At 53.5% G+C, this 6,697-nt stretch overlaps 1 long non-coding RNA gene across 1 annotated transcript; it reads left to right on the top strand.

Annotated features, from left to right (window-relative positions):
• Window positions 1–2,515: 2,515 nt before the first annotated feature.
• Window positions 2,516–6,195, top strand: LOC147416401 (uncharacterized). The gene is made up of 3 exons (XR_015183950.1): window positions 2,516–2,643; window positions 3,235–3,278; window positions 5,732–6,195. It is a non-coding gene; the product is annotated as an uncharacterized LOC147416401 (long non-coding RNA).
• Window positions 6,196–6,697: the final 502 nt, after the last annotated feature.

Raw genomic sequence — 6,697 nt, forward strand, 5'->3', positions numbered from 1 at the left:
GACAAGATAAAAACCCTGAAAAAAAGAGTTAATGGAATCTTGACCTTTCCAAAGCTGCCATCCTCACATACTTCCTCTTTCACCCACAATGAAAAAAAAATTCTTGCCCCCGGTTTTACCATAGGCATGAAAATCTAAATTTAAAAGATCAATAATTTCTCTCTCATCTGTTTCCCCAACATTAGGGCACTAAAAGTTCAATGAAACAGGTTTTAAAAATGAGCAACTGCGCTCTGCAGATGAACCAGAAGACAAGGTAACGCTACTGCTAAAGTAAGGATGAACACAAGTTGCCATGATGTCACGAACGAAACTCTGAAAAGTAATGACTGCACACAGCCACCACATCGCTGAAAATACTATCACCACGTCCATGGGAAGAGGGTCTAAAACTGTGCCTGGACAGCAGCAAGGCTAACGCACTAGAGACAAAAAGCAGAACAGCAATGCCCTTCCGAAGATAAAAATTCTGAAAATAACGAAGATGGTTCCAGTAGAGAAGAAAAAATAAATAAATAAATAAAGCAGAGCTCCGAATCTTGAAGAGGTGCACATCTCCCCACGCTATGAAAATTATCTGTAGCTGCAAGAAAGCTACGACTTTGCGAACCCACATGTATGAAGACTTTTGAGCCGAATACTTCTGCCCTGTAATTATTATTTACACTAACGAGGTACCGAGCACCTCAGTCACGAACCAGGTCCCTCCTGAGCCAGATGTTGTATAACGCAAGAACAAAGAGACACGACTTATACCCCCTTTTGAGCATACTGGAGGGGAATAAAAAAAAGTCTGCTTGCGTGATTAACAGCATTTAAACTCGCTGCCCTCCCAGCAGCAGCCCTGCTCCCCAACTCATATACAAAAGGGCAGCGCTGGCCCAGGTCGCTGCCACAAGGCATCCATTTGCAGTCAGAAAAATAAAAAGCGGGTTTAAAAAAAAAAAAAAGGGAAAAAAAAAAGGGGGGGGGTGGTGGAAGTAAAGGAGGTAAAGAAAATAAAAAGGAAGAAGAAAAGCCCCGCCAATGGCTGCAGCCGCGACCCAACTTCCCTCCCCGGAGCGGGACGGGCTCACGCCGGGGCCGGAGCAACCTGCTCCCGCAGCCTGCAACACCCGCCTCGGCCAGACGCGTGGGCCCGGGGCCGGCCCGCACCCGCCCTGCCCTCCCCTTCCCTCCCGCCGCCGCAGCCCCTCTGCCCCCCCGACGGGGGGCGCTCGGTGCTCCCCCAGCCGCGGCCAGGAGAGGCCCCCCCCCCCCCCCCCCCCGGCGTCCCGCAGGCCCCGCGGCCGCCGCCCCGCTGCCCCACTCCCCCCCCCCCCCCGCCGCCACCCCCTCCACCCCTCCGGCGGCCGGGCGGGAGCGGCCCTCGGCCCGCCACGGGGCCGCGCTCCCCCCCCCCCCCCCCGCCCCGGCGGCGGGGCCTAGCGCGGCCTAGGCGGCCCCGCGGCGGCGCGGAGGGGAGGCGCGGGCGCCGGAGCCGGGGGTGCCTGGGCGGCCGGCGGGGGCCCCCGCGTTGCTGCGGCTGCGCCGGGGCTGGAGGAGCTGGGAGATTGCGCGGTAGGACACTCACCTCAGAGCGGCTGCGCTGCGGCGGGCCTGCGCCGTGGAGCCTCTGCCGGGCGGCGGCCGGGGAGGGAGCGGAGCGGGGACGCGGCGCGGCTCGCCCTGAGCCGCCGCAATGGCGAGCGGGAGAGGCGGGGACCGGCGGCGGCGGCGGCGGCGGGAGGAGGCCGGGGGGGAGAGGGAGAGAGGAGGGAGGGGGGGGGGGGGGAGGAGGAGGAGGACGACGTCGCATGACGTCATAGCCCGGCGCCGCCGCCATGATGAGGAGGGCGAGGGCCCGCGGGCGGCGGCGCCATGTGCGGGAGGTCGGGGCGGCAGAGGGGCGAGGGGGGAGGTGGCAGGTGGCGGCGGCGGCGGCGATGGGGGGGGGGCAGAGAGAGAGAGGGCGGCCGCCGGCGCCATGTTGGGGAGGTCGCGGCGCCTCTTTTTCCCCCGCGGGGTAGTGAGGGGGCGAGGGGGCGCCGGCGCCATCTTGGGGAGGTCGTACCCATTCTTCTCCCCCCCCCCCGCCCCCCCTCCATTCCACCCCGCCTCAGCGAGGAGGTGCGAAGGGGTTTCGGGCGGGAGAGCCCTGAGGAGGCGGCGGGCCGGGCAGGGGGACCCAGCCAGGGCTGCCCTGGACCTGGCGCCTCACCCAAGCGGGCTGCGGTCCCAGTTTTTCTGTGGAAAAAGCCCAGTTTCAAACCATCCCAGCCTGCCGCTTTCCCGCCTGCACGCCGCCACGTACCGCCCCGGTGGTTTTGGGGTAGGAAAAACCATATTGCTGAGCTGATCTGGGTTTAAAAAAAAAAAAAAAAAAATCAAAATAACATATCGGGAGGCCAGCGGGGTGTGCGAGAGGCCATCTGTTTGTAGCTGTAAATCTTTGCCCGCTCCCGGCGAGGGCAACGGGCTTGAAGCAGCTGTGGCTGCTGTGCTGGAGCTCCTCCGAAACGCAGCTTGGTCTGGCGCCAAGGGGACGGGGTGTCCCTTCCGAACGTAAGGAAATGGTGGCGAGACCGTTGGCAGACTGACCACCTGCTTTCTGCCCTGAACACCAACGTATTCCACAACGCCTCGTGTTGCCACCGCCGCCCGGTGGGTATCGATGAACTGAACTCAGGCTTAGCCCCACTAATTACCCTTCCCGGTATATGGAAGCTAATGATTTCTTGTATTGTGTTGGGGCTCAGAGGCATCTATTAAGATCGTGGCCTTGTTCTGGGGGGAAGGTGTTCACGTTTGAAGGCTGTCGCTGTCCCCAAGCAGCCTGGGGTTTCAGTAGGAACCTGAAATATAAAGGAGGAGGATTTAAAACAGAGAGGGAAAAGTTGATGAAGGAAATAATAAAAATGGGTATAAATCTGTGTTTTGTAGGAGGGGGGTCTTAAGATGGGACTTGATGTCTGGTGCACTGAAGCTGTGAAATTGGTTTTCCCCACACCTAAAGAATGACGTGGAAAATACAATGAGAGCTGGCACTAGGAGAAAGAGTTCACAGAAGCTGGTTAAGAGCAGCCTGGGAAGCAAAATATTTTCAGTAATATTCCTTCATTAAGGATCTTACGTGTTTGTTATGCACTTTGTGCTAAAGATCTGATGGATCAAAAATTCAGTAGACTTTTATATTAGAGGAATCGTAATTTTATTTTTGTTGGCGTAAAATGTATGTAATTTGTTTCGTTTCAGGACATCCGCCTGCCATCTGTGCCTAGTAGCAACCTCTTCCGTGGGTATGTCACTCTACTAGAAATGATAAAATTTTTGCCATTATACTACTGCCCACTACTGGGATTTTACAAGTTCCCTTGAAACATGCGGCACCGGTCCCTGTAATGCCTGCGAGCTCACAGCACTCTGCAAATTTACTGATAGTCAGGCAAATACGGAAAATACAGAAATGACTTCATCTGACAGGGGGAATGAAACACAGCCACCAATTTTTTTCTATTTACAAATAGAATAAATCAATAGTAGGTGACTTCTTAGGGCGGGACGTGATGACCATACTATGCCCATGTGAAGATGCATGAATATGGGAAGCACAGTATGGAAAGCAAACGCTAACCGGTGTGCCTCGTCTGCAGAGCCACCCGAGGCAATTGGCATGCGTGTCCGACTGGCCACTCTGCAGAGTCACACTCCAGTTGTCGCTTCCGCAGTGCCCCTGGATTTTTGGGGGGATCTTTGCTGCTCCCACAGCACGTTGTGGGGAAAACAGCAGCTCTGCTTCTCGTGTGAACATCATCTTAGCCTGTCGACTCAATCACTCGGAGTTTTGGATGCTCTGGATTTCTGTCGCTGGCCTCCCATAGGTATGAAGTGTGGATCTGGGCCAAATGACAACTTATGCCCCTTGCTGAGATGAACAGAACCGTTTTGGCTGGGGCTTGCTGCTCCTTGAAGACAGGGGAGTGCCTTGCCGATGCAGGCAGACATGTGGAGGCAGCTGATGTGGACTGTAACAGCAGTGGAATTTCCTTGTGCTAATCAGCGGGTTTGGAGCAGGGCCACAAGCGCCGAGACCTGGGACTGTGCCACCCGACAGGCCTGCTATAACCCACAGTGACCCAGAATCTCCGCAGGAGGAAGGTCACTTCCTGGTACATCACAGGAAGGTAGATTTAGATGAGCCATCAAGAAAATTTCATAATGGTAGGTTGTGATAATACTGGAAGAGCTTTGGGACACGCTGGAGTCTCCCCTGTTGGAGGTTTTAAGAACAGGTTAGACAAAATACTGCTCAGGAATGGTGTAGGTGGAGTTGTTCCTGCCTCAGGGAGAGGGATGGATGATGACTTGGGGTCTCATCCGGGTGCATATTTTCAAGGCCACATGTTGCTGATCGGTTTGGAATGGGCAGATCAAACCACGGGCTTGTGAAAGTGCACGTTTAGGAGTCAATGGCTGTTGAGTGTGTTGGGACTGTGGCTGGCACACGTGCTCCTTTTTTTTTCCACCTCTCTCAAAGTGCTCTTAGTTACGTGAAGAGTGCACACAGGACCAAAGCCTCTCAGCAGGGAACAGCATGGACACTCATCTGGCATGTACCAGAAGGGTCCTCCAGAGAGGCAGCATTTCCCAGTATGAACAAACTAACTCACTCTGTTTGAAAAACTGAGGATCAGTGTGTGTCTCTCCAGGTTCTCATGGAGATCCAGAGTGTGCTGTGTCATAGACCCATAATCCTACGTGAAAAGGGTTGGGAAAAGACCAGTTGCGAGTGCAAACGTACATTTGGCCAGCAGAAGGGTAGGGAGCCCGGGCTGCACGCCCGTGGGGGCTGGCTAGGACATGCCGTATCCAGCATTCAGGGAAAGACTAGGGAGCAACAGTGATGCACGGTGGGGAAAGGGAGCTCTGGTGACAGGGCAGGCCCGGAAAGGCTCACCTGTCCACATCCTGGGTCTGGGAGGAGAATAAGGTGGAAGGGACAATGTGAGGACAACGTTACCAAGTTACCAGCGGGATGTATCAGCTCAGGTGCTGTGAGGCCGTGGGAGAGAGGTCAGAAGACTGTACAGGCGGTTTTGGCAGATCACCTTGTCTTTGGCTGGTGACTTGTGGGACAGACCAAGAAAACATGAGTAACAAGGAAGGATTGCCTAGGAAAAGAGGCACAGGAAGGCATAAGGGGAATGGGAGTGCCTGGGTCAATTAGCCGGTGCTGCTTTGTAACAGGGGTGGGTTATTACCAGCAGCATAAATAGGTTTTGAGCTTTGGCCAACAGCCTCAGACAGGTCTGTCCTGAAAGTGCCACCGGCCTTGGGTCACAGATTTTGTGTGTTTCCAGGTGCCACGGTAGGGTCCACACACAAATTAAGAGCCCTAGGTGAAGGGCCCTAGCTCCAGTGAAGACTTTTATTCTGTGGGAGTGGGGCTGCATTTCAACCGGAAGGTTTGCAAGTGTGACAAAGTGCTATTGATTTTTAGGGACCACAAACACAGACTAGATTTTCATAAGGGGATGAGCCGCTTGCCCTATATTTAGCACATCTCATAGACCAGGTCAATCCAACACATTGCTTCTATCATCTAGGCAACATGGGCAAGAGGGGGATTCTCCAAAAAGTGTTTCAGAGACACAAGTGTAGCGTTGGGACGTCCTGAACACACCCAACTCTGGCTTATTTTATGACAACAGCCATTACAACAAACGAGAATCTGTTACCTTCCTGGGTTTAGATGGGAAGGCTGATCCCTGGCGTGCTGGAGCTGAAGGAGCTGCACGTGGTTGTGCAGCAGAAGACACGTTCCTGGCAGCAATTCTCTTCAGGGTCTGCTTGCCACAAAATGTCCTAGCTGCCTCAGAGTTAAAACATCTGCCGCCTGTTGGCACTTAGTGGCTGCCTGTGCTTGCGAGCGATGGAAGAGGTGGAATCCCAGCTGCTTGGCATCTCGTGTCATCCGGGGAGAAAAAGTGATGGATCTTCTTTTCTTTCATACGGAGTTTTTATTCCCATCTTAAGCCCATAGAAGAGAAAAGTGACTGATTCACCGTCTATGCTCCCAACAAAACACCCTGATGATTTAGCAGAACGAACTCAGCAGTTTTTGAACATTCACGGTGCAGACTGAAGGGGGGGAAGAATACAGACACAGCTGCTTGGCCGCCTTCTCTCCCTCTTTTTTTCAGATTAAAAAAAAAAAAAAAAAATCACATCCATTGCTTTCCTTTAATGTGAGTCTTTGCGACGGTGATTGTTCAGTAATGTGCAATAAAGCAGATTTGCACGGCTCATAAACAACCGGGCTGGTTGTCATTACTCTAGGGAGAATGTTGATAGCGCGATGAGTTTGTTATAAGTAGCCTTCATTGGGCTCTGGCTGCTGCAGCTTCTCCGGAGCCAGATTAGACCAAAGTCGAGTCTTGAGTTTTGGGAGGATTCCTGTGATGAAAAGATCTGTTATAGTTCGTGTAGTCACCAAAATCTACATGGGTGCAATCATTCTGGAGAGCTGCTGCTGGTAGGAGAGTGGGTTCCTGCAGCATCCCCCAGAGCCTGTCGGGGCTCTGCAAATACAGATTTCTGGTCTTTCATCTGAATATCCCCTCGCTTCCATTTAGATCCTTACACCTAGTTCTCCACCTTTGTGGACACTCCTCAGATGTTTTCAGCTTATTTGAACTCCTTCTGTTCAAATGTAGTT

The sequence above is a fragment of the Leptosomus discolor genome, chromosome 1 (genome assembly GCF_034619465.1).
Source record: "Leptosomus discolor isolate bLepDis1 chromosome 1, bLepDis1.hap2, whole genome shotgun sequence".
Taxonomy (NCBI): domain Eukaryota; kingdom Metazoa; phylum Chordata; class Aves; order Leptosomiformes; family Leptosomidae; genus Leptosomus; species Leptosomus discolor.